Below are 25429 nucleotides of genomic sequence, written 5' to 3'. Positions count from 1 at the left end.
CTGTTTGAGTAGGAATATAGGAACTATGTCGTCAATATGACGTAGTATGTAGAATCACAATGATCATGAGAATAGTCCAAAGTGTATCGTCATTATCTTTTGATAATTTTTTACTACAATGTTTGTAATAGTTTAATAATTAATAAACGTGAAATAATTAATTAATGCGATACTAAATCTTCAATTTGGAATACTGAAGTAGGAAGGAAGTATTCCCAAATTTACCAGTTACTTTATTACTTAAAATAGGAAACATACTATGCGTTGCATTCGCCGCAAATTTTAGAGACTGTATAACAGATGCATACAATGGAATCTCGGGAATTCGCAAATAAATTGAATAGCGCCAGTAATTGGCCAGTGGGATGTGAAAACGAAAACAGCGGCGTATGCACCAACAGACCTAAAATTCAATTAGTGGACCAGTAGTGGACCAACATCAAATGGCGTACAAATCGGTAAAATGATACGGGCCCAGCATTAAGTAAGGTCGGCTCAGGCTTCATTCTTTTGAGTGTGTTATTGTTATATTGAAAGCGTATCTGACACTGGAACTGGGAGAAAGTCTTCATTTATATAGTTCGAGTACTGCGTCAGGGTACCGAGCGTGGATGACCGTTTTTCCTTCTCAGGAATTCGCGGACGGACTCCTAAGGGTGCCACTGCTAAAAACAAACTCTATACAAACAGAAAGACAAACTCACAGACAACAATTCTGAAAAAAGTTTTGCTTCTAGTAGTCCCACAGTTTTATTATACGTATAAACGACGCACTACAGGCAGTTATTGTTGAACCTTGATTTTGGTGCAGTAACTTCATTAGATTCAAGTTTCATTTCAACAACAATCAGTAATTACTTTCGCCACAGATATAATAATATCTAATGACGTTTTTGGGGTTTCCTTAGTGGTAAGGAAATTCCTTACTTAACTGTATGCGATAATTCAACACGAATCTTAGAGCATTCTATTAGTTTGAGCAAGTTACTAAAATGTTATAGTCGGTAAGTGTAGGTTTGCAATTCCTAGGTATACCTGGAGTTGAAATATTGTGAGGAACATACCTGGTCGAAAAATTATAATGTAAAAACGTATCTACTTAATTTTATTATAATTCGATAACTGATAATGTATACGATGAGTACAAGATGAACGAAAAAGTTTTCAAAAAGTTAAATGATGTTTATTTTCATTGAAAATATGTCGGGATACATACAGAGCATCTTTGTGAAGTTCTATCGAACTCGGTAACTTAACTGTACATGGAAACTCCCAAAGGTAGACAATACCAGGTATTTGAGCTGAGATCGTGAGGGAAATTTGCTCGAACATCTATACATACTATATTAAAACTGCAAGCGGGCTATATCTGTACAAAGAAAATATTAAAGAAAAATAATAATGGGGGATTTTTTTTGGCTAATAGGAGCCAAAACATTTTTTTTAAATATTTTGCCTGTCTGTATGTTTTTTCGCGCATCACATAAAAACTACTGGATGCAATTTGTTGTGGCACGGTTGTATAGGAAAATAGGTTGTATAGGTTGCAGCGGAGGTTGCGGGCGAAAGCTAGTTGACAAATAAACGCGTACTCGTAGACGACGATAAAACCAACATGTATACCGCAGTATAATAAAAACTACCTACGTAAAAGAGTTTTTACCGGACTTTATTCCCAGGCCCGGACTGTCTTCACCTGGGCTTTATTAGTTGTAAGTAAATTTTGATGTAATAAAGTGAAGGGTATCATCATCTTAAATTAAATAAAGAAATTTTGAATTTTGTCAGAACTTGTTGTTAGGTTGAAGAACGACGACTTTGTATTCAGTAAGATTACTAGGAAAGGCTTCTTAATAAAGCGTATGTTTGAAAATACAATACTTGATTGCATTATGCAATTTCATATACTTACACATATTTTACGGTGCAAATAGGATACAATATTTACAAGCTGGTCGGATTAGTATATATTACTGTGTAGAATTTCTTGTTCAGCATCGTTTACACGTATAATTATATTATGAAGCCAGAAAACGGAGTTACATCTTGAAATTTAATGATCTTTAGATTCTCCATTGTAACCTCATTGTCTGAAGAAGACCGGGGCCAATTTAATTTACTTTTTAAACAGTTTGGCTGCTTTCCAGAACAATGGCATTATGAAACGTTAACTAATTAAACGAAGTAAATGTTGTCTAATACATTTTAAGTAGGAAAAGGCTGTAGTAATTGTAAGAAATGAATGTTTATTTTTTTGCAAATATATCAAATCGTAAGTTGATATCGGAGCGGCCATCGATGGAGCATTCAGACGATATCGGATCAGACCTGAGGAGACTAAATCTTGACCTACGGGTATATATGACCTAGAATAATGGAATTTAGATATAAAAATACCAAGGAAATTTGTCATTTAGTAATAGTAATTTAGTGACACCGCCTGCATTTATAGTTCCATATTGATATATTTTGAGCCATTGTGTATAAACTAGCAATGCATTGGTAGATTATTATTTACCTATTATACTTTTCAAGTTATTTGGAAGAAATATTACTTTAAAACAGACCCTGAGGGCTACAAGGCTTTATGGTCGAGAAAAGCAACTAAGTATGTGGATGCGTTTTGATGAGAGGGAGAGAGATTTTATGTTTAAAAATATTGAAAATATTTTCACATGTAAGTAAATGTCGTAAATGTTCACCTCAAACTTGTAAAAGTTTACAATACGTAAATAAAATACACAATTTTCCATGATAAATAAGTCAGTTCAAGTCCAGAAATAAAATAGAAGTGGGTAAGTATTTACAAAGTATCTAAAGAAAACGATGTCACAAACTTGCAAACGGTCCAAAAACTTTGTATGGTAAAGTTTAGCGAGAAGTGGAGATTTTTATTGATATTACTGAAATCTTTGCAGGACCGATCTCGTCGTTACGACACCGCGCTACGTATATTGGTGAATTAAGTTTGTTTGTTCCTGGGCAAATTTCATTCAGACCAGGCCAGCAATATAAGAATGTTTGACTTGTCATTTCATTTAGTGATAATACAAATCTTAATGCTTACTAAGAAAGCCTTTAAGATTTACAGAACAAATAACATATTTTTTATAGCTTACTAGGTGCGCCCCGGGGCTTCGCTCCCGTTGGAATTTCGGGATAGAAAGTATCCTATCCCGAAATTCCCACGTATGTGTCATTCCAGGTTATTTTCTACCCGTGTACTAAATTTCATAACAATCGGTCGAGTAAATAGTACGTTAAGAGGTAACAAACAAACTTACTTTCGCATTTATAATATTAGTTGTGATTGGGATTGTAACTGTAACAGTTGAAAATGTGTACCTTTCTTGTTAACTCTCCTCTTTCTTTTGGAAGAAATTTCGTTTGAAATAAGCAGCTCGTTTCTTGTACCACTGTGTATATAAATTGTAAAATATAAAAAAAAAAAAACAAAAACTTACTGTGTAGACGTCTCTTCTGTTGAATTACGGTACTAGAACATTTGGTAATTTTCTACATGACTTTTAAACGTCCAATTTTTATCACTGGGTCATAATATTTATAAGTATTTGTCATTCTGTGCACTTAATACGTAAAAATTATAGCCTGTAATATATAATAAAATTCTAATTATATTAGAATGAAAATGTTCTAAGTACCTTGCGAAAACAAACAAATCAGGAGCCAGCTGCTGTTTCACAGACAAGCCACAACACTCATCTTTCCCTACAATTTTTCCCCGAGTGTCGGAAGTTTGACGACCCTTCACAAATATCTGGTTTCAATTTTCTCTCAATTAACTTCAGGTTGCGTACAATCGCCAAGTGCCACTTATTCCTAATGGGTTGTAGGAACTACAAGGGCTGTCTTGATTTACTGCAATATCTTGTTGGGGTTAGGGTTGTATTGATTGAGTCAGGTGGGTATTTCGGTACTAAAGGAAGCTTGAAGGGCCCTTGATTGTAATTGTTACAGGCTATCATTTACCTTCATTTGTTTCAGTGTTAAATGAGAATTAAAATAATTATTTGTTTTGAATGTGTTGAAAAAAGAAGTGAACTCTGAAGTAGAAATGTACAAAGCGAAAAATATAACGTTTTAATTACTACATAGTATAAAACAAGTCGCCCGACGCGTCTGTCGGTTTCTTAGCTATTTTCTTTTAAACCATCATCCAACGGATTTTGATGCAGTTGTCATTGTTATTTAGGCAACTTATTACCGAAGGTTTACACTGTTTGTGCGAATAAATACGGCTCGTTTGGCTAGTTTATTTAATAGCTAATTATGTAATATTTTAGAACTATAAGTAAATATTATCACATTAATTAACGAATATGTATAAGCAGTGAAATTATAGCCATAATAAAATAAAAGCTGTAACTCGATCCGAATTCAATGGAAGTGGTGACGGAACTAATATTTGTGGGGTCCAACATAAATAATATTTGTTCGCATTTCGATATTTGCCGAACTATTGATGGGACAGTGAATGTATAATAGAATATTTAAAAAGCCATCTCAAATATATGATCCCGTTATCCGATATTGAGCATATAATATGTATTATTTACTAACAATTACCTTACCTTATTTAGGTACGTGGTTATTTATACGTAACTAGCGGCCCGTCCCGGCTTTGCTCGGGTAAAAACATAATAAATAATATTCCTAACCTTCCGCAGGAATCACTCTATCCATTGGTGAAAAACGCATGATAATCGTAGTTTTTAAGTTTATTGCGAACAGACAGACGCGGTAAGGACTTTGTTTAAGTAAGGATAAAGATAATTAATTAAATACTTAGAAAACAAAGGTTTGGCCATGCAACTCCCACTTGGCCCTGTCGTCAACGATGATGTGCGTGCCAATGTGGAAACGAAAAAATAAGAAAGCGACTGTGGAAGAAACCGGGAAAACGCTCACATGCGAGGAAATTACCTTACCTTATTGATGTTAAAAATAAACACAATTTTATGTCAGCAAAGTTAATAAATGATTTGCCAACCCCAATGCACACGTCGAAACATCGATCAAAGTTCTTAACAGGGGTGCACACCCCTTAATCCAAGTGTTTCGCGACTTTGTATTGGTACTCTTGCTGTTTAATCAATGGATTACATGGTTTAATGTAAACGTGATTCACATTAATGTGATGTTCGTACTTACTTTGATGAAGTACGGTAAAGTAAAAGTAGAAACTTATCCTCTTGCAGTGCGTGGCACAACACAAAGTTGGTTGTTGATGTCTACTATAATTATGTTTTGTCACTATTGGTATTTACAATATTTACTCTATACATTGACAGAACGAGATAAAACTTATTTTATATTAAGTATGCTTAACTTTTTTTTATTTTTGATTCGAGACATCAACCTTCCATCCTTTATCTTATAATACTTTAATTTTGTTAAAGATTTTTAAGGTTAAGTATCCACTACTTGTTATAGTATAAAGTGAATCGATAGGTATTAGGTTTGAATCCTACTCGTACCATGTGAATTTGTATATCAATCTGACTTTTATAAATAAGTATACATCGCAAGCCATTCCGTTATATTGCCAAGAGCCAAGAAAATCTTGTGTGTGTTGCATGACATTGCATTCAGTGACAAAAGCTGCGAGGAACAAAGGGTTGTACTATAATGAACAAACAGTCTTTTTCATGGTTGAGTTGAGACCTCATACAAATAAACACACAAATAAGTGAGTTGGTAATTACCTAACAGAATTGTTAAGCCAAAAACAGAAATATTAATGATTGAGGGCTGCCACTAAACACTTAGACAATTTGTCTCAATCCCGAAACAATTTCCGTTTACCTCTATTAATTTTGCTCTGAATTTGACTAGTTTCTATTTCAAGCATGGATTTTACTGTTGTTTTTGACATTCAGGAAATTTATATTCGAAGAATACCTAAACTAATAATAAATACCAGCATTTAAGTAACTAAATAACTACATTTAATAAAAATAAAGTTACGGGAGAACAAAACATTTACAATAGTTATAGAAACTATTTAATACCTATTTAATTTATAGATGTATGTATATTTATACACTTAACTTACATTTATATATTTTAGTTTTAAGGCAACTAAAATTGGCTATTTGGGTGGGTCCAAGGTTTAACTTGAAGAGAATGTCTAATGGCATTTAACTTTTTAAATTATGAAGTTAAATGAAATAAAAGTCTAATATGTTTCTTTTTAAAAGCTTTTCATAGAGAGAGAGAGGTAATGAGCTTTGACTTCCAGCTTATCAAAGTCAAAGTACTTATTTAACGAATTTTTTTCCTAAAAATACTCGAGCGATCCTGTCGAGTCAATAATACTTACATTTAAATCCGAGAACGTTTAATGAAAGCAAATTGGATCCTTTTATGCGCATATTTATGCGAAGAATTTAAAAATATAAAGCACCGCAGCAGCTGTAGCCTGCATACGTGTCGAGAGCACGCTGCGTCCGATGTTACGAGCAAAAAACATTTTAAAACACTGCCTTTATACAGATTTTAGCTATTATTGGCTGTATAGTTTAATACTGAGGCTGTCGTTCAATCAATGTTCTATATTATCGTTTAATAAAACATCTAATAATATATTATTAAGAAGTCATATAGTACTAGACCTACTTTTGTTTACGCGGGCACTAAATTAAGTTACGTACATACATAACAACTTCCATTATTATGTTAAAGAAAATAAACTGAAAAAGAAAATAATTTATTTCTTACCAAATATATATTTTTGCGTACTATTTTGCCCGAACAAACTAAATATTTTGAGTGAAACTGAATTGGGTAGAACATGTATAACTATGAGCCAAGCCTAGCGTCACATAACGCGAGTCGCAATGAAACACTACTAGTTGATTTTAAATGGATGAAAATCCTAGGGTTGCGAAAACACATATTTTTTGGTTACAGTAAGATAATGGGATTTATCATAGCCATCTTGAATAATCTTATTTCAGAATATATACAGAAAAAAATTGCGGCAGAACAGGATCCAATTTGCGTAAATATACTTGACTTATGAAACTTGAACGCACGATGGAAGTTAACATGCTTACGAGGCACATAACCACTACTTTATTTTATTATTTCGATATACGAGTATATGGACTACTCGTTTTTTAGAAAATAGTGACTATCTCAATACTAGTCACATAAACTATAAAGTTGCTTTGAGTGTCCCTATTTCCGGATCATGCAAGAATATAAATTCATAATCATATCATGTCGTATAAGTAATGACAGATTCTATTATCTCTATATTAATAATTTAAATTTGTTTATCATAACTACCCAATAAGCAACTACTTATTTACATGTACTCTCGTTTTCTACACTTCATTAAAAAAAAAAGTTTCAAAAGTGGAAAAGGACTGGACTTACCTATTTCATTTATCACCACTGTTGCTAGGGATAGACGCTACAGTCTCATCCATCGCTGGCTATCGACTTCATATTCATTTCCTCTGAAGTGGTAGTTGGAAAAGAAACATATCTTCTTCCCATCAACCCTAACCATTTCAGAGTTCGTTGCTCACTTTTTACGTCATTTCGCAGTTCCTGTTTCAAGTGTGTTTGACACTCGGGTGAAACAATGATCTTTTGACTGTGCGCAACGCAGATGAGAACTACGAAACTATGCTAGCCTTTAAAACTCTTTTTAAAAACTGCAGAAAATTACGAGTAGACTTTGTTACTTAGGGAACGTTTCTGAATAGACGCGCTGAAGAAATTGTCTTCAGCGCTGCCTGTATACGTTAATCAAGTCTCTATTTATTTGGAAATAATCTCCCTCTTTTGCTCTTAGGGCTAAGCTTCGTAAGGCAAACATACATTTCTACTTAGATACACTTAACTCGGTTTTCACTTGAATTGAAATAAAAATAATATAAATACAAAACAATCCCTTCGTCAATGACAAACCATCCAATCTAGTTTTTGACTTAACTTATTATCACCTTCTAATTAGATTTATGTTTTAGGATAGCAACCATATTCATTTAAATTTTTTGTCTCATTGATCTCTCAAACTAAAATCATTCGTTAAAATAAAACCCAACCTAGCCCAGCCAGGCTTTGCATGAGGAACAAAAACGAGGATAATATGCACGAGAATAATATGTGAATAAATACCCTTGAAATGGTCCACGTGGGAAGAGCAACAGCTGACCTATTCCTTCTCCGTACAAGTATGGAGGTATAATTTGCACGGAAGCGTAATTTGTATCTTTGTATTTTTAATTTCATTCTCGACCATACAAAAAGAATACAATTTGGATCCCCTCTCAACTCAAACCTTATATAAACACTTTCATCCTCGACCGTCATTAGATTTACGGCTCAAAATCCGTATTAATATTTTTGTTTTCCTTCAAGCAATCCGTTTTCGTTTCCTCGGGTAAGTAAGGGAGATTACTTTCTTCTCGCGGTTATAAAACGGGTATAATAAAACATTATGCGTCCCTGCCGAGTTATTTGTGGTTGCACTTGAGCTTGAAGGGCGATGCGGTGAGGCAATAAGGCGGAGTACACTGGCTGACTCATAATATTGCTGCTCGGAGTTACTGCGAGGTGTGTGGTTGCCCTGCGGTGAGCGAGGTCTTAACAGTTCGTTTCTGCTCGTTGCGGCTTGTTCATATCTAAAGCCTCGAGATACGACACAGTGTGTAATTCGCTTTATAACATGGGGTGCGTAAACGAACTGCGTACTTGCTGTGATGTTTGCGAACCTTTAATAATAAATGCGCAATAGGTAGGGGACCCTACGATTCGGTTATCTGTGTTTTACAGTCTGTATGCGGAAAGTATAATGCATATTTGAATAGTGGATTTATGTCTGGCCGTTCAGACATGTTGAACATTCGGATTAGACGGTGCTCATTTGTTGACTTTCGTTTTATGAAACTTGACTCTTGTACAACTTTTGTTTTTTCTAAAAGTAAAAAGTTTTGCTTAAGTAGGTACCCATTTTCAAGTTCGTATTTTAGCGTGGCAACTCGTATTTTATGATTGAGTCCTTGAGCGAATTATAGGCTCGTGATATCTGCCTATCAGTTTATGTCATTTGATTGTAGTAAGTCTACTCCACAGTCGTATTAGTGATGTTTTTGCGGCAATAAAGAAATGCTCTAATTACGTTTGGTCGTTATCCCGGAGAAGTTGGTCGTTTACGACCGGGCCGGCGGTGGACCGCAATCAAAATGTTTCCAAAGTTGTTCACTCAAATATAGATACGTCGACTGGATGAGAGAACTCGGCGACTAATTGTCAGTATTGTGATAGCTATGTTGTACTAATGGCCATACCTTTTTTGTACAAATATTTCTTATTAATTTATAACCAGTGTTATGTGTCGTTTTTTCTATATTTTTTTACATAAATTGGAAACAACATGAAAAGCAAGATAATGCGAGACGAATATATTTTTGTTATGTCGAAAATATTATTGTTATTATTATATAATACCTAGCGGCCCATGATACAGGCTCCGTCCTAGTTTGAGTTGAGTCGCCCTTAACAACATTACAAAATAAAAAAAATAATGTACGCACATAGAACGATTGCGGGCTTATAGTCAATACATATAACAAAATTGAAGAAAGGCCAAATTTGTACATTGGATATATTTTTTTAATTCTTCATGGAATATACTTAGTTACTGATATAGATGACGAAAATATAATTTTTATTCATTACGTTGTTTACAACAAAGTAATGAATACGCACGTGTTTCAGATTTTTCTGAAAATTAACCCTCAACCTCTTCAAAAGGGGGGTGAATTGAATGGAACTTAATACAATTTTCAAGATAAAAATCTGAAAATTGGCACACTTACTTTTTGTAGTAAATAACAGTAATAGTAAAACGTCATGGAAAATGGGACGGCACGCGTTGCAGAAAGCGGGAAATGGGAAGGAGACATGTAGTGGGAAACGGGACGGGACACATTGCAAAAATATGATGGCACAATATGTAGGAAACGGTACGGGATATCTACTTTACATTACATAGCAGGAAGCGGGATTGGACAAGTTTGCGGGATGAGACACGCAGCGGGAAACAGGAAATTGAACTAAAGATGAGAAAAAATGCGAATTTGAATCATGTATGTTTACCAGTCTTACAGAGTACGCGATAAAAAAATTACTGACATTTTACTATGAAATTCACACGGGCGAAGCCGCGGGCAAAAGCTAGTTTCCTAAATAAAAATACCCTCTTGTCTGAAAAGAATTGGCCTTTCTAGAGAAATTTAAGCTATATCCTTGTAAATAAAATGTTTCCACTAGTAAGTTCAGAGAGATGGATGGATCCATTTCAAAGTACACGCCTAATTGTGAGGCTAGTTCCGAAGTCGAGACAGCTGCTATGTTCTACGGTTTGTTATTAAATGTCTGTCCTTGCCCGTCATAGTTTGTGAAAGTCTTTTGAACTATCCAAGTTAGTATTGTATAACCAATAAGTACTTATTGGTTATAATTATATGTGACATTCCACAGGTAAATATACTGTATGGTCGACTTTTGGTTGCGCATATTTCTGTAATCTGCTACTCAAAAACTATTCGACTCAAAATACAAATAAATTACAAAATACATATAAATTACAGTCCATATTCGTCCCTCTTCACCCGTGAAACTTCATTATATATTAATCACTAATAATAAATAAATTGTTGAAGAATAAATTGAGTCCATTATTTTAAAAGCCTTTATTTGGATGTCACTTTCTCTTTTTTACGCGACTATTATATTCGTATATTCAATTACATACATTATGTAGTTCTACGAATAAATCTGATGCATACGCGTAGTTATAAAAATGTGCATCAAATCAATGAGTGCTTGAATCTCATCAAGATTTGCATTACCAATTTAACAGCTCAGCAAGAGAGTCAAGATTAAGATTCCTTATTAAATCAGCACACTTCTCAGAATGAGAAGGACATAAGCAGAGGTCAACGGCTGACCCGTATTTATCTCCATAGAGGCTGTTTAGGAAATGCGTCGGAGACTGGGTCGGACCCGCTGGCCGACGCACAGTGATCAGAAAACCGACTTTCACAGAGACAGGAGTGTCCGCATTCTGAAGTGTCATTATTATGTTGGATATTCACAATCATCATCACCATTTAAACGTCTCCCCACATCTGGGACCTTCCTTATGGATAGATAAGAAGGAGTATGGGTCTATTGTGGATTGGCGTGTTTTAACAAATGAGAAAAAAAAACTCACCCACACAATATATCTAGTACCTTGGCACATGCACATACATGGTGATTTTTCGATAAACCAGATATATTACTGCTGCAGATTTTTCTTAAACAATTTAAAGTAAATGTGTATTATCGTAATGTCCATGAAAGTCAATTTTCAGCTCACTGTGCGTCGTTAGGGCACCGCTAGAGGTTCCTGTGAGATTTACGACCAGGGACCGGTAATAAAACAACGCCCTGTACAAGACGACCGTATTTTAGTGGAGTATAAACCAAATCTTGAAGACAGCGCAGCGAATTGAGATAGTAGTGATGGGCAAGATATGAGTATTTTTTATAAACTACCAGCTCTTGCTCGTACGAATGGAAAATTCTACTTTTCGTTCGACTTTCGTTTTGGACATAACGGGTAATTTTGCATTAGTGTTATCCTAAATTGCCTTGATTAATGACTACATCAATGAAATTCAGCTTTTTACGACCAATTGTTTTGGCTATGCGTTAAAATAAATCACAATCTTCATCATAAAAGTCATTTATATGTTTTCACAATTGGGACACGAGCCTTCAACCGAGCGTATTCCCGGTGTATCCCCTTCCTTAGCCGTTGAGCTTCAGAGCCCAGGGAGTGCTTTCCTACTTTTTCGTCGCTACTTCGCACGGTCATCGGCGCCCCTGGTTGTCAGACACAAGCCATTCTTATGGATAAAATAAATCAGCCTCAAAATAATTGTATAATTACATAAATATAGGTACATAACATTCGATGACTATGTGATGATAATATCATAAATTTATACTAAGTAAATTTATATTGTTGAGTTTAATTATATATTTAATTTATTACACTTAAATTTGCGCACTTTTAAATAATGTCGTCGTAAGCTTAGTACATTACAAAGCTACGGCGTAGCAATATATCGTAGACGTCTACGACAAAAAAGCATGTAATGTAATTACACTGTAAAGGCGGCAACTGTTGATGTCGTGATAGGCTGTGGTGATCACTGCTTGGTAGTATAAAAATCACAACAAAGGCATTTATTTCAATTTTGTACATTACTGAATGTTATATTCTAATTTTCATGCGAACATAAAATGCAAATAAATAGTAATACCAGCATTGTCAATCAATCATGTATTATAAAAAATATATATATTATGTATATTCGAATGCGTCAGTGTTCACATTTTGTTCCTAAAATATTGGAATGCGACGACCCCGACAGCCAACTAACATTTGTTTCCGAACCTCGAGAGAGTTACAACGTTTTGTATATTTTCGTTTGCAGGTCTATTCTCACATGACACGGGAGGAAAAATGGAATGGACCAATCTCTGTGCATGACTATTTATTGTTTACGTTCAGCGTTCGGTCATTTTGCGTTTAAATCCTCGGTGGAAACAGGTGCATATTCGCCACGTCTGTCTAGATTCTTTATAATATAACTGACTTAGTAAAAACTTGATATAAAAAATAATCTAACTAGAACAAAATATGTCCACGCATTCTTATAGTCCATAATTTCTTAAAACTTGCTGCGAGTAGACAGAGCTTTTTGACACAGCCACGATGAAACATACTCGTTATTATCATATCGACGCAACTCATGTACGATCAAAATTTCTCACGTAGCTGTAGGTACACAAGTTATTAAACTATTAGAGAATTTGGCGGATGCAGCCGCGTATTCCGCAGTGTATCGTCTGAATAGTTACCTCCTATCTACGTAAGCGACGAAACGCTGCTTAGTTCTATGTGACGCTGTGCGTATATTACACGGCAATATAAAACAAGACAACAACAAATAATTACAAACATTCGATATTGATGCATCGCACTGCTTTGCCACTTTCATCATTGAGCTAGGACGTTGGGTTAGGATCTGATGGCAGCAGCTGGCGAACTTTCTGATTTCACACCCGCAATGTTGGAAACTTCGCCGTCACGTGATATCATCTCGTGGATCTAATGCTGTGTGGATGGATAAGTTTTAACTGTGGGCGAAAAAGAGTGATGTTATAAATACGTGCAAGTATATGGATCTGTTTATCCGTGACTGTTTACCAACATATTTTGGAGCTTCTCAATTCCAAATAACATGTCTTCATCGTCTGAATCAATTTTTTCTAAAGACAATTTTCCGTTTCTTGTTAGATAGTGTGACTGTGAAATACATACTTAATATTATAGATGTGAAAGTGTATTTGTTTGTCCTTCTTTCATGAGTAAGGTGGTTTTTGGGGTGTAGATAGTTGGAAAGTGACGATCTTATTTTGCGGCGGGCGGAGTTGTGGGCATATACGAGTCGAGTATATATAATAAAAGTTATATACCTAATAAACATATCCAATAATATACCATTAATTTTGCCGTTGTTCTATTTATAAATACGTTTTTAATATTCCATCCATAATAGCACTAATTAGTGTGCTTAAACGTCTTTCTGATTTGTGTACTTAAAAATTATGAATACATAATTTTTAGACAATGACTCGGTTTCTCTCCCCGGGGTAATCAGTGGCATGACACTGGATACAATCTGAACAACTACTTAAATGTGAATGCGGAATGTTGATGGACAAACACTTGGGAACAGGGAGGGGGATATGAAAACAGACAACCCTTATTATACGAATCTGTTAATTTTCTGTTCAAAGAGATTGCTGAATTGTTCTCTCATGCATAAAAATTAAGGTCTGTCTATCACTAAATCGGTATTATTCTTTATAAACTATACACAGAATAACGCAACAGCAAAACGCTAACTGAATTTTCCCAAATCCACCATAGAGTTTCTTATAGGAGGAGGGGCTAATCTTAAAAGTTATCTGTGGTCGATGTTTATATTACGGGGAGGCGGGAGGAAATCTTGTTCGTAGCGGAGACGCAGCGCAAACTGAGGAAATGATATTCTAAAGAGATTATGTAGCTAATATCCCGCCAACAAGCATTAGTTATTTCCTGTTTTGTATAAGATTGCTTACGTGAGCAGCATTTGATCAGACGATTCACATATCTGTAAATAAGCGCTTATATTTATGCTATTACTCTAGTTTTTACATAGGTTATGTCAAACGCAAGTCGAGTAAAGATTTAATGAACAAAAAAATTTTAAAAGAACTTAGATTTTATGAACAAAAAAAAACCACATGTCCATGAACAGGGCTATTGAGTCTTGAGTCAATGTGTTTAGATTTTCTTACGAAATCTTCGGTGTAGGACTATTATATTCTAACCAGCAATGGGGATAGCATATTGTACGTAAAAAAAAACTAAGTACCTACTTACTTACTAATGCTCCATATACCATAAGATATAGATAATAGGTATTATGCATTTATATGATACTGATGCCTTGATGCGCCGCGAGTCAAGCGTGCCGATACGATATGAATAAACCACTGAATCTGAGATTAAACTAAAATTTCATTCTTTGAGTTGTGAACCGAATCTATTTAAAGGATTCCTATATGTTCAAACTGTTCGTATTACAAAATATTTTCTCAAGCCGCAAATATTTCACGTGCTTAACTAAGACATAAGAATTCCTTTATCGGCGATAGTTTCAGTCACATTAGAGTTTCCACGTAACATCAGAGAGATTCCTTGCGATTTCGTGTCGCCCTTTACAACCCTTTGAACAATAATGAATCAATTGGAATAGTAGGCGACTAACACGAAATAGCTTTGCCATGTTGATCGATTGTAATCATAGATAAATGAATTAGGCGAAAATTATTACATTTTCATATTGATATGATCTTTTTTTATCCTTACTATTCTAAAACAAAGTCCTCTCCCGCAGTCTATCTATCTGTTGTACCAATAGATAGTGTGACTCCTGAGAAAATTGGTTTGCGTGTAAATTTTATTATGTTTTTTCAAGAACGAAGCCGGTAGTTTGTCTTCTAACTTTTATAAGTATTACGAATATATATATAGATGACAACGGAAAATAATTTATCAAATCACTATTAATTTTGTTTATTCACAAATGGCATTAGTTTAACCATGACCCACGAAGTGGAAATGCATCGTGGGCCAAATATTAGGTGAATGACTTGTAAGAATATAGACAACATTGCACGAATAAGTAAAATACTCGTATACTTATGTGGAAGTAGGTAGACATGAGAGGAAGTGATTTCAAAACGTGTACGTTATCTGAATAGCCACTAATGGTGTGCAAATCATCTGGGAAATTACAAATTGTGACTTACACATGGACAAGCAGACGATTTTACGACTAGGTAGGACTTTATTTAAAGTCAAGGTTAGTTTTGAAAAAAAAAAGTGTATAACACCACACACGACACCACATCTCTTTTTTATCTAATCAAACTGCGGCCTGAAAAGTTACATAAATAATTATGATAACTGTTACTGAATAGTTGTATGATTTTATAATAATACTTGAACCGGTGACTAAAATAAGAAGAAAATGTTATATATGTTTGAATCTTCTTCTCAGTTTATAGTCGGTATACATATTATATTCTGTAATTTCAAGGAATACAATAGTCGTACATTTTCATTATAATTGAACCATAGATTTTTTGAGCTAAACAGGTAAACAAATTTTCATAGAAAACAGCTTCGTTAGTTAGTGATTGTGATGAAAGCACAAATAAATTACGCACCGTACATTTTCCTCTACTGCATTTAATTCAATATCCTTGTTGCAGTTTGCAACTTGCTTCACTTTGTCTGCTCTCTCTTTGTTTATAAATCGCTCTACGTTGTTTTGTAGACATTCATTTTTGAAAATATTCAAGGCAGAGATAGTTCTCCTAATCCTAGGATAGTTTAGAGTAAACATCATTAAAATTTTGTCCCTCTATATACATTGGAATATAGTTCCTCGATTTTCCTCTTCTTTTTCTTTTTAATATAGTCCATCTATTTCTTTAAAAGTCAAAAAGATTTACATTTCAATCAATTACCTATTCATTCATTCATCATTCATATTTCAGTTCATAAAACTTAAATAATGTAAATATTAATTCTTTTTTAACGCAGTAAAGTACATACGTTTGCTCGCTTACAGTAATAAACGTGAAGCTTTTTAAACTCAGGTAAATGGAGAATGAAAATACGCTTGTTAACTTGCCTCTTGCATGTTCCCTGTAGCCGTCAAACTCAATGCATTATCGAGGCTTAAAACCGGTTCTCAAAGGATCAGAGTGAAATGCTGGCGACTTTACTAACAGTTTAGAACTTGTAAAACAAATTTCGAATAAATCAATTTTTGGTTTTGGAGAAATACAGAGCTGTGAAATGGAATGGACTCGAGAGAAAAGTATGTAAGTGTTTTTGTGGAATTCCGCTGAAAAATAAATATTACAAGAGTGATTATACCGTAATTTCCATGCAGCTTGTAAAAATATTATTAAAACTAATCAGTTAACTCAAATATAATATTATCAATGAGTACATATTTTTTTTTAACTTTCTCAGAGAGTTCCCCTCCAAACTCAATTTAATCTAATATGCAGACGGTTCGTTAAACGCACACCTGTTTATACGAACAAGCGCTTAAAGCGAGATTGTATAAAGCGTCAAGCGCAGTGCAGCGATGCAGCGGCCCCTGGCGAATCGTTTAATTAGATAACGAATTAACGTCTTGTCAGCAGCTGAAGCGCTGTTTTCCTCGTCAGATCCTTGCTCGGTGTTTGAACAGTGCAAATTGATCCAACACGCGATGTTGCCAGCGCTTTAATTACGATGTTGTTACTTTAGTAGTTAGTCGATTGAATGTTTGCTAATTAGTTGTGAATTGGATTTAGCGTGTGTTACAATTTTTATCACTTCTTGTGATGTCACAAATTCATTTTGGCTTCTTAACAATCACTTTGATTATTTTTTACTTTCAACAAAATAATGAATTATTAAAAGTACATTATGTGCGGTATCTTTTGTATGTTTTTATTTTTGATTTGAATAGTACCAGTTAGGCATAGGTACCTAAATTCGAAGAAAGAAATAGAGTTCTAACGAAATATAATATAAAGATATAAATATGCTGAGAACCTACTTATGTTAAATCCTATGAAAGCCTGGGACGGATTTACAACACGTGTTCGATGCGTAGGTATAATACAAAATCCCGGGCACACGTAGTCTAGACAGTACAGGCGAGAGTCTCAGGTAAGCCTGATAAGGATTTGTCGTGAGGCTTCTTAGATCAGCGCACACTACGGAATTTGGAATAATAAGACAACAGAAGTGCTAAGTACCTATACTTAGCGTAAGTTTTCATGCTTGTGGTTCTCATGCTTGATGATATTTTTAAGCCATCAGAGCATTACACATGTTCGATCGAATTGAATTTGCATTGGAATATAAAACCGAGTTAGCGTGAAATACGGTGACTTTACTAGCAGTTTAAATATTGTATTTCGAATATACGGATAGACGGAGATAAACGGATAGATAAAAGAATATTGTTCTAATTTATCTAAAATGTCATAAATCATGAAGCATAAAACTGTATGTGCAATAAAGCGACGGATACCAGAGATGATGACTGAGAAACATAAAGGAATACATGTTTCTCAGCCATGATTTTTACCAGCACGTGTCTTTTATTTTGCTTATCATAATGAGTTGAATCGGTTGATATCGATCGTGTCGTAAAGCATATCCCTAATCTTCAACTTTGCCTTTTGTAGGTTTGCAACAAAGTCATAGAAACGTGCTGAAGAATTGAAAACTTCTTTAGCAGCGTTGTGACTTTTTGTGATTTGTAAAAAATATCAAACCCGCGTCAGGATACGTGACCTGATCGAAAATTCGTAAGACGTCAAAAATGCACAATGTTAATATTCAAGTTTTCACTTCTGCCGGCACCCCCGGAGTGCAACCCGTGTTTTTCTTGAACAGATTTTTTGTTTCTTTATTTTTATAAAGCAGTAGATGATATTTCTATTCCACTTATTATTCCAAACTCTGAGGTGGCACACCCTCTTCACAGAACATAACTCATATCATAGAGCGATCGTAAGACGTGTATTGAGAGTTGAACAATAGCATCAAATACTATCTGGCATTGTCTGCGATTTGTAGAACCGCTATCGAACCGTAGATATTAAATTTATATAAATAATACATTCAAATATATATAATTAATCTATATTTTTTTACAGGAAATAGTGACTGACATAACGGGATTAAATGTGAATAAATAAATATCATATAATAAAAAACAAAAGCCTCCTTGGTGTGCTTATATATTACTAATCATGTTACAACATATTACAATTTGCTCGTGTAAATGTCCGTTGCGTTAAATAGAAAACACGAGGCTTTAGATAAATATCATTTCTATATTGCATTTTAGTTAAGTAAGAATGTTTAAATTGGCGTACAATGTTTGTATTTGTGATAATGTTGCAAAAGAGCCATATATATATATATATATATATCTTTTATATAATAATTTAAGAGTTAAGTCATCCGAGCGTACTTCCACGTGCAACATTACGCAGCTTAAGTTTTAATGGTGACAGTAAAACACACGCGACAAAGTTTTAAGCTGTGAGGGGTTTCCATCCCATAAAAATGTCTAATTAGAGCAAGTATTGTTAATTATTCTCAAGCAAGTGATGTAAAAAAAGAAATTCAGTGTGGACATTTTGGCATTATGTACCTATGACCCTATTTTAAATTTGAAGAATTTTAAGTCGTGGAAAATAAATATTAAGGAAAATTTTAATTTAATTTTTTTTTTAACTTCTTTGGAAAATCTGAACCACCTATTTATATGTTAAATATTATTGTGTTGCAAGTATGGACGTTTGAATTGTTGGAATATTGCGAAGTTATCATAAATTAATAAATCTAAGGTTATCAGTAAAATATTCTTCTTACCATTGCAATTTTATTTCAACTAATAAAACTATAATTAACCACCTATTAATTAGCAGATATAATGAAGATCGAGCGCTAAGATTTAAACTTTTGCCTCAGCAATTTAAAAGTTCCTTTTCATCTTCTCAGCACAAAGGTATGATTTAAAATTCTATCTGTTTTAATCTAAATCGGAGCTGCAGTGGGGCGCAGTCATTATGACGGCGATGCCAGTTATTACTGGACTTTTTGCGGCAGAGCCTTTTGACCACAGGACTTTCTCGATTTTAATATTAAAAGTGTATTTTGCTGTGATTTTTGTTATTTTACGAAATTGTGGTTGATAGTAACAAACTGTAAATAAAACTTTATTTTTATTTTACTTTACTACATGGAAAAGATTCTCTTTAACGAAATTGGCTACTTGATTGGGTATAAAATGTATAAAATAAAATGCATATTGGTATTTATAATAACCAAATAAGTAGGTACACTAACTATTAACTACGAGACTTACTATTTTCGGTCTTATTCGAATATATTAGAAAAGCTTTTTGACTCCGTGACGTCACACTACATTTTACAATACTGTCACACATGCTCCTATAAAATTTTGTTTCTGACATATCATTAACATATAAAATGTATCTGATTTGACATATTGGAAAGTAGTAGCCAATTATTTTGTTGTTATATTTAATTTATTTAGTATGTATGATATTGTATGACAATGTAGAATGTGTGTATCTAAGAAACTAATAGTAATAAAATAAAACTAACATTAATAATAAAAGGTACAGGGTGATCACAAAAGATCTCAGCTGTATACTCGTATATTAGCACAAGAGGAAATACATTTCCCGGAATCAAGGCGAATTCATTGAATCCTCAATTTCAAGAGGGACATAAATCATCGTCAGTCGCACCTGTCCGCGACGGGATGAAAAATACCAAGACATTTAAACTGGTATCAACAAGTTCTAATACTGAGGACTTCCTACTACATCAACGTTTGTTTGCAGCGGATGGAATCATAAAATTGGGTGGGTGTCATAGTTCATTAACCATTGCAATGGTACTGGTTTTGACTTTGGTTTATTTTGGCTCGTCGTTTCGCTCTTTACACTGTAACTTACCTAGCTGAGGTTTACCATACCACAGAACCATAAAAAAGCAGGACAACCATTCATTAAATCATTCTCTAATAAACCATGAAAACCAATGAACGGCGAACGACTCTATTAGCTCACTGCTTTTGGATATAGGTCTAACCAAAAACAACATACCTAATCCGCCCTATCAAAACGATGTCTTATTATAAAAGCAATAAATTAGAAATAATACTTATTTGGAGAAAGTCGTTTCAATTGTTCCATTAACAAAATAAAAGTTGTCTACATCTCCAACGTCGAGAATGTAGCAGACAACCTCCGCAGTAATTAATTAGAGCCAGGTGAGCTCCAACAAATGGACTCAATGTATTAGAAAGGAGACAGTTTGTCCTTCTTACTGACTATTAGAGCGTTTGCTTCATTTTGGTCTTTTATTCAATGAACAGCCAGATGAATGAAATGTAAAATGTTTGGTGTGAAAATGAAATTTTTGTGTGCGAAAATAAATTGATTTTTAAATTCTGTTTAGTTGTGGTTCACTTTAGAACTACCTTTTGCTCTCAGTACTTATTGAAACTTGCCCTTAGTCCTTTTATTGAAACTGTCTCCTAAAAAGCTTAAAAAATATGAAAAGATAAACATGTCGATGAAAAAAAAAGAAAATACTTAATGAAATATTCATCGTGATATATTGTGTCGTAACATGAGGTAATTGCGATTCTCCCATACGACATCATCCCATATGTGCTGCTCAAAAACTTTTTAACGACATGCTCCTAACAAGATTGATCAGAACCGTAAAACGGCTGTAACCATAACACCGAGCAAAATATTTACAAACATGGCAACGGTAAATACACATAAAAAGTCAATAAATAACACAAATATGCGTGGGTATAAATAGGGAAGAGACTATACAGTCTTCCAAAAGAAATTACATGACAAAAATAAACTTTGAAAAATATATTCCTATTTGAATTGGATACAAGTAAAATAAGCAAACTGAAGAATAAGGAGAAGCATTAAGCCACATAATAATATACAATAATATTCATGGGGGTCTTGTATACCTAATGCTAAATACTTTTTTGAAGGAGCGATTAAAATAAATAAATAAATACCTTGCCATATTTTCACCTTTCAATATTTTTTTAACCTCTACCCAGATTGGTTTGATATTGTGCATGTCTCGAACCGATGAATCGATTTTAATCTACATTTTTGTTTAAAAAAGAGACTCGATATAGTTAGTATCCATGATTCAACGTCGGGGGTTTGAAATTAATACTATATATACTTGGAATGTAACAATTTGAGAGAGTAATCACATTATATTTTATGTTTCTGCTTGCGAATTTTCACCCCTTTGAATTGCTTACTGTCTCTAATGGAGTCCTAATATTAACTTTGATGTCACAATAATAGCACCATCAAGCGGTACAAGTGATGAAAAAGTTTCGAAACGATACCCGAAATTCATTGTTATTCTTATTGCACGACGGGACGGTTTACAGAAATAGCAATAGGTGTGATGGTTTAAAATATGTAAGTATTATGAAAAGTTTACGAATATCTTTACAAAAAATGAACGTCCCTCTAATCTACAAGAATTTAGGGGCTACCACGCCGTGCTACGAAAATAGAATTAGGTTAATAAAATAGTCCAGGTATGCCTATAGTTAGGTATATAAGTTTTAATGAGCAACACTGAAGACAAAGCATGGAAATAAACTAATTTTAAACAAAAGTTTATTGCGTGGGAATCTAACTTTTGGTCAAATGGAAAACTAAAAAGTTGGAAAGCCAGACAATATTAAGAGCTCAGGTATCCGGCGATTTAAGTCTTAAGTAACTTTGGAACTTAAGTGAATCTTCCATTAATGCGAAGTCCGGTAAAATACAAATCGGGCACGGAAAGCCGGGGCTGCTAGAATATGTATGTGACGGCACTCACCGGATAAAACTTACAGAGAACAACTTACAATTTTGAGCGACTTTTAAGTACTTACTCGTATGAGTCGCGATGAAAAAATACGCCTGTGTGTGTACAAAGTCAAGATGAATTTAATAAGAGTTACCAATTATTTGATTGCGACATGTTCTCCGTTACGCAATAATCAAAGACGAACTTAACATGAACTAGAGTTTATAAATTAGTAGATTATATTTTAAAATTTTTTAAATATCCTACAAGCAGATCTTAAACATCTAAGCTTTGCAAAGTTTATCCGAGAAACAATACGGCTTTCCCTCAAAAAATCAAAAGAACAGTGTGAGAGACATGAGCGATATGAGCGATAGAATTATAAATAATTTAAATATTCAAACATAAGTATCTAGTTTCTAAAACACTTTTTGAAATCCCGTCGGCAAGTCAGCATACATTTTACATCGCCGCCAAGACAACAGCTCGACACTCGCGGACACTTTTACCCTCGAGGGCGCTCTTGTAGTTTATTGACATTTACTTTCCGAGGGCAAACACTGCGAGTAGCTGGATGTCGTGTCTTCCCGTCGTCACCCTCGCTTGTCTATAGGTTTTGTCTATGTCGGTTACGTACAAATCATCGATTTTCTTTTGTTTTTCTTAAAAACTTAATTATACGTAAGTACAAGCTATTTATGTAACGAATAATTCAAACGTTTGATGACTACGTGTGACTAATGCATGTTAAAAATATGTCACAAAGCTGACATGCCAGAGGATTCTATTCTTTCTTACTTGACTTCAAGGAACACGTTACAAGTTGGCTAGTCAGCTCGTGTGAGCATTTGGGGCGAATCTATTTGGCTTCGCAAGACCCGCACTTGGCTCCGGCACAAGTGGGGCAATAACAAACGGGGAAGCTATAAAACGCCGTTGTCAATTCCAAGTCTTAGATACTTTTTCACGAGTCTAGACGCATTAAAGCCCAATTGTGTTGCATTTTTATATTAATGCGTCCAGTTTGGAAAATACGAACCCCGTTCCGTGAAGTCAGTTTATTGCATTTATTAATTTTTCGCATCTCGCTCTCAATTGAGGAATACTTTTTTATGGCTGCTTGAAATTCATTTTCTCTTTCATGAATACATTTTGACTTTCTTGGAGGGTGGATTTACTTCGTGACATATTAAAAAGAGCTTAGCCAGATACTTCATGAAATACTCAAGACTACTCACCAACGCATAGCTACTTATACTGTGTGATTGTATGCCTGCCTTTTACAAATTACCCATCTACGCGATTGAGAAGTATTTAAACTTAACACTGAACTAATGCTACGTAAATTAAGTTTATCGGTACAAAAATTACTACTTTTATCATGAGAGCGAACATCAAAACAATGGGAACAAAGAATATGTCTCAAACACATGATATATGTGAAGCTTCGGTTCTCGTTCACGTTAACCTTTGCCAGAAGCCTCGAAGTTTCATATCTCCAGTGAATTCATAAGACAAAATTGTGTGGATAACTTTTTGCGACTAAAACATCGCTTGACAGATCGTTATTTCATGCGTACATTTGTTTTTACAACTACCGTGTTTGTTCGAATATTTTTTCAAGTGTAAATTTGAGTAAATATACTCATATCTAAGTAACTACTTATCTTGGAGATCAGAGAAGGGCGTCTGAGGATATGTATTTAAGATCACACAGTACAGCTTCGTAGTGGTAACTGATAAATAGTTATAACGATAGTAGAGAAAATTGGACCACAAGTCAAAATCCTCATTTCAATCCTCATTCCTATAGTAGGTAAAGTTATGTAGGATTAAATTATAGGTGTTGCGGAATTGACCGTTTTAAATAAGAAAATAAATTAAAACAATATGACATTAATGTGCTCATTCAACATAAATTAACGTTAAAACTAAAATGGCGGAGGACCAGAGGTCGGGCTGGCACGGAATGGAGCTGCCTGTGTTGTTGCCAAATTGCCTCGTACGCTTATCATCTGGATTACACATAGTATAGTGCTATAGCGTAGCACACAATAGGATAGAAGCTTATTTGTCAATGGTGTTATACATTTCCTCCCAGACAAAATTAACTTGTGTCAATCGATTTATTTTTTAAATCAGCATACTCATATAAATAGCGAAACCGGCATACACCCTTTAAAAGCACTTGCTTTTTAAATAAAAGCTATTTAAAATGTGGACTCGAACTTTTGAAAACACAAGCTCTCTGTTTGGCAAATAAATATTTAAAAATTCTGCAGTTGTAGAAAAAAAATCACTTTAGAATCAGCGGCAGTTTAATTTAAAATGTTGATGTGTATGTACAACGAGTAAATATACGTATATCCATATGGTTATACTAGTATCTATTTCTACTTACCGTATTATATACTTTCAAATTTCTAGCTAGATTTATGGCTGGATTTATTAAATAATTGCAATTTTGATTCCGTGCCTGCCAGCGGGGCCCTTTGTTTCATTCTATTTCGTAGATCCATTTGATGTCCCAATCGAATATTCTAGTTTATTTTTACTATGGCAGATCTTCCGTTTGTCTATGAGCTATGAGGTCGATTCTGAAAGATAAAGCTAACTGCAAATGCCTTCGTATATCGCCTATGCATTGATGTTAGTGCGAGCTGCCTGAGTTTAATGGCGATGGAGTGGAGTGTTGAACTGCGCTATTATTCATGGATAGTTTTGCCTTTATACTGTTCTTAGGATTTGGATATGCATTTCTTAAATATAAGGTGTGGTTATTTCTAAATTCATATGTATTATTTCTTGTTGGGTTATGTAGAAACTATGTATATAATTTGACTTGCTATCTCTCAATAAGTTATAACACAAGCTTTCCGGCGTTTTTTATTACTTACTTGATATATCAACCAATTTATTAAAGGTACCTATTATATGAACAGCTCTCGCTGCAATAATGAAACGGATTTTATTAAACACTTGCCGAAAATAAAATTTTATCATATTACTCACTTAAGCTGGTGCATACGTAGGCACAGTTTATGAAAGAGAATAAATTAAACGCAACGGGTATTGGTTTTCATAGTCTGTATAGAATCCCGAATATTCAATTATCGAGTTGAGTCTGATTTCGAATGAAAGCTCCGTTCGGTTGGAGCATACGAGAAACGTTCAGAATCTAAAATGCATTTAAAATGTTGCAACATGTTTCATTTTTTTTTTTACAGAATTGTGGATTTTTCCAGGCCAAGGCGCTTCACGGATTCGATGACTTGGAAAGCATTGAAAATAAATAAAGTTAGT

This window comes from Plodia interpunctella, chromosome 11, assembly GCF_027563975.2.
Source record: "Plodia interpunctella isolate USDA-ARS_2022_Savannah chromosome 11, ilPloInte3.2, whole genome shotgun sequence".
NCBI lineage: Eukaryota > Metazoa > Arthropoda > Insecta > Lepidoptera > Pyralidae > Plodia > Plodia interpunctella.
The sequence above is the reverse complement of the archived record's forward strand: the minus strand, read 5'-3'. Positions refer to the sequence as shown.